The sequence below is a fragment of the Quercus lobata genome, chromosome 9, assembly GCF_001633185.2.
Source record: "Quercus lobata isolate SW786 chromosome 9, ValleyOak3.0 Primary Assembly, whole genome shotgun sequence".
In the NCBI taxonomy this organism is placed as follows: Eukaryota; Viridiplantae; Streptophyta; class Magnoliopsida; order Fagales; family Fagaceae; genus Quercus; species Quercus lobata.
The window spans coordinates 5,572,141-5,582,472 of record NC_044912.1 but is presented as its reverse complement, the minus strand read 5'-3'; positions in this window follow the sequence as shown (position 1 = coordinate 5,582,472).

Here is a 10,332-nt window from a genome sequence, read left to right as displayed (position 1 = left end):
CTTCTTTGAGCCCATTTGCCTCTTCAAGACCCACTTGTTTATTTCTTGAGCCTGTGATCCATTATTCCTGCCGCTTGGGCCTAATGGTTTTGCTGCCTATTTTGTCAAATTCTTTGTTGCCCTTGTTATTGGGCTTTCTTTCTCACAAATGGCTCTCAACAAATAGTAATTAAGCGGTGACTGATGGTACCATTATGGAGCTTTCTATTCGTTGGGTAAGGGTCGTTTATTATGATGTTTTATTGATCCGTCATGCCTTCTTAAATTCTAAAATCTTTTCTATTAATAAGGGTTCTGTTAACAGGTACCCTAGAGCAATTGTTAATAAATTATAATAAGAAAGTTTTGACATCACTTTTATGAAAAATATAAAAAACTATCAACAAAATTAATTGCATTATCATTTTTTCATAAAACGTTTCTAAAATGTGAGATGATTTTCTTTGATTTTCTCTGTACCAAAAGTTTAAAAATTTGAAAACTTGAAATTTAAGTAATTTATTATTGAGATGGCTAGAAAATGTGAGATGATTTGAATTTTGGAATGCAACCCCACGCTCCCACAGTAATTTTCCTTTCCCCTCTCATGTTTAGATTCAAACGTATATATCGTTTAGAACCTGCTGGATGGATGAGGCTATCAAAGATGAGATGGTCACTATAGGGCTTGGAATCGAGAATCACCTTTACAATAATGGTCAATAATATCATTTGTGTACTTGTACCTTTTCTAATCAGTAATATATGCTGAGAGGACATCACATGCATAATATAATTTCAAAGGTCCTGGAGTGGATACACAAAATATTACCAATTTACCAAAATGATAATTGACTAGCCCTTTATTTTGTATTCTAGTTTTTATCGAAGAAGCATATGCGGGATTGGACGTGCTTCACTGATAACTAGTACAATGCCAAATTAAAAAAAAAAAAAAAAAGCAAGCAGTAGAAGCCGAAATCCCTCGCTCCTTTTATTCATGAGCTATACACCTCGAACATTATGGCGCTTATAGAGCGGAGGATCACTATCACGGATCAGGTTAGGGAGATGAACAGTAATTATGGCCCTGACAGCCATCATCGCTACCTGGACGGCGTATTTGTGATCTGGAAACTGAAAGAGCAAGAAATATTTGAGAAACAAATACACACATGTACAAGAGAAAGTAAATGGGATTAATGCCATATGATCAAGGACTTTCAAAATTAAGTATATCGATTTTAGGTGCTTCAAATTCAGAATAATAATAAATGAGGAGAAAGATTAATTAACCAATAATGATAATAATAAAGGAAAACAAAAAGAAACTCAAAAGTTTTTCCACTCTAACGAACCTAAAAATTTCTTTCTACATGTATTGTCGGAAATAGTTCTAACATAAGAAAGAAAAAGGACACCAAAATTTTCTTCTCTATTTGATCCACATAATCAACAGAAAATAATAAAACTTTATCGTTTTCTGAAACATTAAACAAATTAACAGAACATAAAAACCAAGAAAAAGGGTAGATTTACCCACCAAGTCTGGATTCCACTTTTGATGAGGCAAAGAGAAGCATCAAAATGAAGAGAACCACCAAAGTGATGAACTTCTTAGAGGCCATTGTTTTTTGCACATAGAAGCTTGTCTAGGACATAGTAGCATATATATAACCGAAGAGCAGACCGTACGGTTTGATCCGGTTAACTGTGAACCATGCATTAAAACGGTTCTTTTACTTTTCAAAACCGGCCTATGTAAATAAGTCAGTAAATCGTGTGAACCGCGGTCGAACCGCCCGATTTTAAAAACCACAAACAGTTTTCACGGTTTAGCTCAGAGCTTAAAAAAAAAAAAAAAAAACCTTTTTAATTACAACACCTCGCCATTGTTAAGAAAATCCAAAAAGGCAAAAGAAGAATCAATTGATACACAGAAGACAGAACCAAAAAGAAATAGCAGTAAGTATAAGAATTACTTAATCTTTCTTAAAAAAAAAGTTCTCCTTTTACAGATCCCTCCAAAAAAAACAAAAAACAAAAATTTTCTCTTACACAGCCGTAGTGTCCACACTGTAATAACTCAAATGTTTGCCTCCACAAGTCGTTCGACGCCAGTCACAGCTTCAGTCTTTGTCTTTTGCAGCCTCTCGACGACGACCAGTGAGCAATGGTGCTGGGATCTCTCTTTCTCTCACTGTTCTTGTTTCTTTGCTGAGAACTCTCATCTTATTCAGTCATTTGTTTGTTGAGGACTTAGAAATTTTTCTATCTATTTGGTAAAAGTAGTTTCCACTTTCTAGCTTAAGAAATGACGCCTGCCACTTTATATACCACACTTTATCAAAGACTTCAAAAATTCAGAGTTTCACTAATATTTGTTATCTTTAATTATTAGTTTTATTGATATTTGTGTACCACGACAGCTTTTGACTTCAACTTACCTTTTTAATATCTTACTAATATTTTAGGTTAGATTTAAATTTGATACCGGTGGATTATTATTTGTTTACTTTAATAGTAATTTTGATAAATCAACCATGTTTCTTTTATAGAATAATTATTGGTTGATATTGTAATTATTTGATTACACATTTGTTTAGTTTATAATGTAAATTTAACATAAATATTACAATGTAAATTAATATTTTTTTTAATAATTAGTAAATCAACTATGATATTGTTAGTATGTTTTGTTTATTATATTTGTTTAGGATTTCTTATTTTTTTATTTATCTTATGAAAGTTATGATATAAAAAAATACATTTGAAAGATAAAACTCTATATTTACTTTAACTATTTTAGTCTTTTTTTTTTTTTCATTTTTTTACTAATTTAATATATTTATTTATATTTTAAATAATTATAAAATTAATTATGACGTCATCACGGTTCGACTTCAGTTTGATCTCGGTTCGACTTTAAAAACCTTGAACCTTTTTATTTTACGGTTCAATGAACAGTCCAAGTTTCAAAATCATGAGAGCAGTACCTCTCATCTTCTTATCGTATTCAGAGTCTTCTTATTTTTTTTTTTTTTTTTTTTTTTTTTTTTTTTTTTTTTTTTTTTTTTTATAGAACATTCAGAGTCTTCTTTGATTATGGGTTAAGTAAAATTTTTAAAAGTCTTACTTGCTTAATAGCATATGAAAATAAGGGTTATTATTATTATTGTAGGATCTTTGGGTCCAGAAGTGCATTATTTATTCATATGTTGGGCCTATGGCCCAAGCCAAGAACAAAGATCCACCCGAGGATAAGATGTCTTCGTCAGAAGAAATTGCATTGATGAATAAAGGGTGGGTTTTGGTCCAAAAGGCTCCAGAAAGTGTGCCGAGGATGAAAACTTCCTCGGCCGAACTTGGCCGAGGTCCTGGAAAATGGATTGACAGCAAAGATGGCAATCCCTGAAATTCGTTTGGAGTGGACAGGCATTGTAGAGATATGAGATAAAGATGAGCCCCAAAATATTTGGGGAGAAAGCTGCTGCCTCTGCATTAAATGCACTACAGCTAATCCCCTGGTCGCATTAATGTAGAAATGATACCTGAACAGTGTATTTCAACCTTACAGTTACTACTTGAAGACTTATGAGAATGACTGATGGGACAAGTATCAACCCTAACCATTTAGCATACAGGTGGATAGTGGAGGTGAAAGGGGAAAGGAGTATAAAAAAAGGGGAGAAAGAATGAAGAAGGAGATCGGAAATTAGAGAGAAGAAATACTGTAGCAATCCACAATCAAATTTGTAACGCTATCTAAGAACATTATATTGGAATTATTGTCCTTGGATCTCGCTGAGGATGTTCTTTCTTCATTTCATAATAGTCCATTTATATCTTTTTGTCATCAAGCCTATCTATATCGTTGTTTGATCAACTATAGCCCAGTTTTTCAACCTATTCCTCTACAAATTTATTGTTTTGGACTTCTTGGACCTAAGTTCGTGCACGTACTGGACTGGGAACTCAAGTCGGGTCCTTACAATTAGTGCCGTCTATGGAAAATTACTGAGGCAATAGTGAGTTAGGCGCTCAACGATGGTAGGATCAGGTCCAAATTTGGCAGAATCTATGGGCTCTCAGCATCAAGATCATTTCCGTGAACTTGAGCGAAAGAGAGATTGGGAGGGAAGTGTGCACACTACACACATCAACAAGAGTCAGTCTCGAGGTAAAAACCATATCTCTCATGAGGAAAATGCTAGAAACATGCAGAAGGAGATTGATCACCTAAAGAGAAGCTTACGCCATGAGTGCAGAAGGTGAGCTCCCTCTAACTCTAACTACTTTTCCGATGATGAGGGGGATCAAGACTATAGGCAAAGGTCAAGAACTCCCCCCAATGAATCTTTCTTGTATGACGAAGATTATTGCCGTAGTTGCAGAAACAACAATTCATCTTCGAGAGGCCTGGTGAATGCTGCTATGAATAAAGCACTCAACCAAGTTTCTAAATCACCCTTCACCTGCTAGATTGAGGAAGGAAGATTTCCTCGGTGGTTCACTCAACCCACTTTCACCTTATATAATGGCAGAACGGACGCTATTAAACACGTCAGTCACTTCAATCAAAAGATGGTGGTATTTCTAAGAACGAAGCCTTGATGTGCAAGGTTTTTCCATCCAGTTTGGGGCCTATGGCGATGAGGTAGATTGATGGTTTGAGGGCAGAATCCATCAGTTCTTTTAAGGAGCTTACCCAGAAGTTTGGGTCCCGTTTTATTATGTGCAGTAGGACGCCTCGTCCTTTGGCTTCTTTGCTATCTTTGTCCATCAAAGAGGGTGAAACTTTGAAAACATACTTGGATCAATATTGGGAGATGTTCAACGAGATAGAAGGTGATTTTAAGGACGAGGCCATCAGTACTTTCAAGCTCGGCTTACTTGTAGGGCACGGTCTAAGGAAGTTTTTGAAGGAGAAACCTGTCACCAATATTTGTTAATTAATGGATCGAATTGACAATTATAAGAGGGTTGAGGAAGACCAGCTACAAGATAAGGGGAAAGGCAAGGTTATCCCTCAGGAGAGGAGGGATTTCAGGTCGGAATGTTATAACAATAATAAACCCCAGCGAGATTTTTCCGGACTATTTGGATCTACAATCCCACAAGTAGTAAACACCATATTTCGAGAACCGGTGCATCAAGTTTTGGAGAAGATCAAGAACAGGCCATATTTTAAATGGCCGAACAAGATGAATGGAGATCCTTCAAGGCATAATCAAAGCCTCCATTGCCAGTATCATCAAGACCGAGGACATACCACTGAAGATTGTCGAACATTGTGGAACCGTCTGGAACAATTGGTTAAGGAAGGGAAGCTGCAGCAATTTCAGTACTGACCTAATGGACAGGGAGACCAATCAAGGTCATAGGGCCAAGGGAGTGCTTCTTCAAGACCCCAATTGGGCATGATTAATGTTATATTTGCTGCACCTAGAAGGACTGACTCTCAACCTGTCAGGGTGATGTCTGTAGCCAAGCTGCCAGCTGAGGACCCAAACTTCGGGCCGAAGAGAGCTAGATTGGAGATCCGACCTTCATTGAGTTTCTCGGATGAAGACAAGATCGGAACTATCCAACCACATGGTAATGCTTTAGTAGTCACCCTTCGGATAGGGGGGTATGATGTGAAGAGGGTTATGGTGGATCAAGGCAGTTGTGTAGAAGTCATTTATCCTGACCTATACAAAGGATTGAACTTGAAACTTGAAGACCTAATAGCTTACGATTCACCTCTGGCGAGTTTTGATGGAAAACTTGTTGCCCTGAAAGGTCAAATTAGGTTACTAGTGCAAGCCGGTTCAAAAATGGTGGAAGTGGATTTCATAGTGGTGGATGTGTATTCCCCCTACATGGCCATTGTTGCCAGACCCTGGCTTCACACCTTGGGTGCTGTTTCTTCAACTTTACATCAGAAGGTTAAGTATCTGTCCGGAGACCGAGTTGAGGAACTAGTAAGGAACCAAGCTATGGCTAGGCAATACCTTGTGTCTGCAATTTTGCATCAGCTAGCAACTAAGTCCTCAACCATAGTCAAAGAAGGTTTATATCAGTTAATGTCTCCGGAATTACCAAAGAGGGGGCTTGCCGAGGATGCCAAATGTGAGGATTTGGAGAAATTCCCCATTGGTGATGATCCAGACAAGTTTTTTCAAGTTGGGGCTCAGCTCCCATCTCGGGAAAATGAAGAGTTGGTAGTTTTTCTTAAGAATAACATTGATGTATTTGCTTGGGATGCTTATGAGGCTTCGGGAGTGGATCCGAGCTTCATTTGCCATCATCTAAACGTCAATCCATCTATCATCCCCAGGAAACAACCACCTCGGCGTTCATCTAAGGAGCATTCGGATGTTGTAAAGGACGAGGTGATGAAACTTAAGCGAGCTGGGGTTATTAAAGAGGTTTTTTACTCCGAATGGCTGGCTAACACTGTAGTGGTTAAGAAAAAGACGGGAAAGTGGCGTGTATGCGTAGATTTTACTGACTTGAACAAAGCCTACCCGAAGGACCCTTTCCCTATGCCTCAGATTGATCAGTTAGTGGATGCCACTATGGGCCACCCTCGAATGAGCTTTTTGGATGCCACTATCATTACAAAGTGATGCTCTTTGGTTTGAAGAATGTAGGGGATACCTACCAAAGGATGATGACCAGGATGTTTGAATCACAGTTGGGAAAAACCATTGAGATTTATATCGATGATATGGTAATGAAAAGCAAGGCAGAGTCCGAGCATGTTACTGATCTCGGGAATATTTTTGATATCTTGAGGAAGCACAAACTACAACTTAACGCTTCCAAGTGTTCTTTTGGTGTCGGGTCTGGCAAGTTTTGGGCTACATGGTCACACACTACGGAATTGAAGTCAATCCCAACCAGATTAAAGCGATCAACAACCTGCAATCACCTCAAAATTCGAAAGAGGTCCAGAAGCTTACGAGAATGACCGTTGCCCTGAACCGATTTATTTCTCGGTCAATTGACAAGTGTAGACCTTTCTTTAAATTGTTAAATAAGTGGAAAGGGTTTGAATGGACCAATGAATGTGCCCGGGCTTTCTAGCAGTTAAAAGATTACCTTTCTCGACCACCAATTATGTCGAGGCCTGAGATCGATGAGGTTTTATTCACTTACCTTACTGTGGCCACTCATGCTGTAAGTCTAGTTTTGATTCATGTCGACTGTGGCATGCAGAAACCAATCTATTACATAAGCAAGTCATTACATGAAGTTAAATTCCGATACTTACCACTTGAAAAGGCTATTTTGGCGGTAGTGCATGGCACACGTAAGCTCCCCCACTATTTCCAATCACACACAGTTGTTGTTTTGACTCAACTCCCGTTCAGATCCCTACTTTGGAGTGCCGATTACATAGGGAGAATCGCGAAGTGGGGCACGATCCTAGAGGCTTTTAATATCAAGTATATGCCTTGCACTTCAGTCAAAGGTCAAGTCCTTGCTGATTTGGTAGCTGAGTTCACCGAGACCCCATTAGAAGATAAATTAGAGGAGCAAAACATGGATGAAAAATCGGTTGGCATAATCACCTTGCAAGAACCTTTGTTATGGAAGGTTTATATTGATGGTGCAGCTAACTATAGAGGATCTAGAGTGGGGCTAGTCCTAATATCCCTAGAAAGGATCACAATTGAGAAGTTCTTGAGATTGGGATTCTCGGCTACAAACAATGAGGTCGAGTACGAAGCTCTCCTAGTAGGGATGACCATGGTTCAGAAAATGGGTGGAAAGGAATTTGTGGAAGTCACACGGGAGGTAGATCTCTGTCTCACATGGCCCTCACACAAGGCTACTGGTGGCCAAACATGCAAAGGGAAGCTCAAGACTATGTAAAGAAGTGTGTTCAATGCCAAAGATTTGCACCAAACATCCACCAACCTAGAGGGGTCCTTAATCCTTTGACCAGCCCTTGGCCTTTAGCTTAGTGGGGCTTAGATATTGTGGGGCCTTTCCCTAAGGCAGTAGGGAATAAGAGATATTTGTTGGTCGGCACAGATTATTTCACTAAATGGGTCGAAGTTGAACCCTTATCAAACATCAGGGATGTGGACGCCAAAATATTTGTTTGGAAGAATATTGTCACACGATTTGGGATTCCTCACACTCTCATTTCAGATAACGGGTTTCAATTTGATAGTAAAACCTTTAGGAGGTATTGTTGCAATCTTGGAATAAAGAATAGGTATTCCACTCTGGCCTATCCACAAGGAAATGGACAGGCTGAGGCTGTCAACAAAGTTATAGTGAGTGGACTCAAAAAAAGACTAGACGATGCAAAAGGAAAATGGGTAGAAGAATTGCCACACGTCCTTTGGACTTACCGGACTACACTTCATAGATCTACTAGAGAGACACCTTTCTCAATGACCTATGGTGCCGAAGTTGTCATCCCTTTGGAGACTGGTTTCCCCAAACTTAGAACAAGTTCTTTCGCACCAGTAGGCAACGATAGACTGTTGGAAAAAAGCCTAGATTTAATTGAAGAACGGAGAGAAAATGCTAGGGTTCAATTAGCTTATTATAAGCACAAGCTCAAACAAAAATATGATGCTAATGTGAAGCTAAGGCCACTGGCACTTGGAGATTTAGTTCTACGAAAAGTTATGGGGACTGCCAAGAACCCAACATGGGGGAAATTGGGACCTAACTAGGAAGGGCCTTATCATATTACATCAGTGGCCGGGATTGGTGCTTATTATCTGGAAGATCTAGAAGAAAGGGCCGTACCACGCCCCTGAAATGTATATAATCTAAGGAGATATTATTATTAATGGATATCCTTTTCACTTTAGTTTGGGTTTGTTATATTACTTGTCATGTGTTCTGGACATCAATCTAAGTATCAAATTGAACCTTGGCCATGCTTGGCTCCTCGGACCACATGCCTTGGGAAAATTGATAACTTTATTCATTATTCTAAGTATTAAACAGAACCTTAGCTATGCCTGGTTCCTCGGACCATCTGTTTTGGGAAAATTAATACTCTTTGGCATCTATCTAAGTATCAAATTGAACCTTAGTCATGCCCAGCTCCTCGGATCACATGCCTTGGGAAAATTGATGACTTTATTCATTATTCTAAGTATTAAATTGAACCTTAGCTATGCCTGGTTCCTCGGACCATCTGCTTTGGGAAAATTAATACTTATTGGCATCTATCTAAGTATCAAACTGAACCTTGGTCATGCCTGACTCCTCGGACCACATGCCTTGGGAAAATTGATGACTTTATTCATTATTCTAAGTATTAAACATAACCTTAGCTATGCCTGGTTTCTCGGACCATCTGCTTTGGGAAAATTAATACTCATTGGCATCTATCTAAGTATCAAACTGAACCTTAGTCATGCCCGGCTCCTCGGACCACATGCCTTGGGAAAATTGATGACTTTATTCATTATTCTAAGTATTAAACAGAACCTTAGCTATTCCTGGTTCCTCGAACCATCTGCTTTGGGAAAATTAATACTCATTGACATCTATTTAAGTATCAAACTGAACCTTGACCATGCCTGGCTCCTCGGACCGCATGCCTTGGGAAAATTGATTACTTTGTTCATTATTCTAAGCTTGGTTACTTGGACCTCTGCCTTAAGAAAGTAAACACGACTTGACCATCATCTAAGTGACTAAGCATGACATACTCTGGGTACAGTTACAATGGTCGCAATTAGATGTTCATGAGCATCGCTTAAAGCATTTGCAGGTATACCAATGTCTGTATGAAGGTGGTCTGCTACTGAGCTCCTGTAAAGTTATTTTTTAAGGCAAGTTGCACCTTTAAAACCTATGTTCACGTCACAATGTTAAGTAAGTTTTTTTTAAAAAAATATAAATATATATTAGGCAGGGCTAAGGTGTTTAACTTAGCAGATTCAAATTGTTTTAATATTGATCATATTTTTGCGTAAGGTACATATTGTTGCTTAGATGGATTGGTCACTCAAGATATATTCCATCATAACAAGCAAAATCATAAAAAGAAAATCTATAACTTCCATTAAAGTTTAGTCCTTAACAAAGGCAATTAAATAACAAGGAAAAGATACAATTATTTTTTCATCTTTATTACAAGTTTTTCCTTCCCATCTTTGGGAGGCTGGGTATCTGCTGTTGTGGGGGGTACTTGAGCTTTATCCTTAGGGTCCACTTTTGAAGGTATGGCAAGGGTTGCCAATACCAGCTCCATGCTCTGGGAAGTTTCTTTCTCTTTAGGGAGATCCCTTGGAATAGCTGGAGCTAAGCTAGCGCCTTGGACTGCACCTTGGTTGGCATCCCCAGCTTTTGTAGTGTCCTTGGCCTGCTCCCCACCCTCAGAAG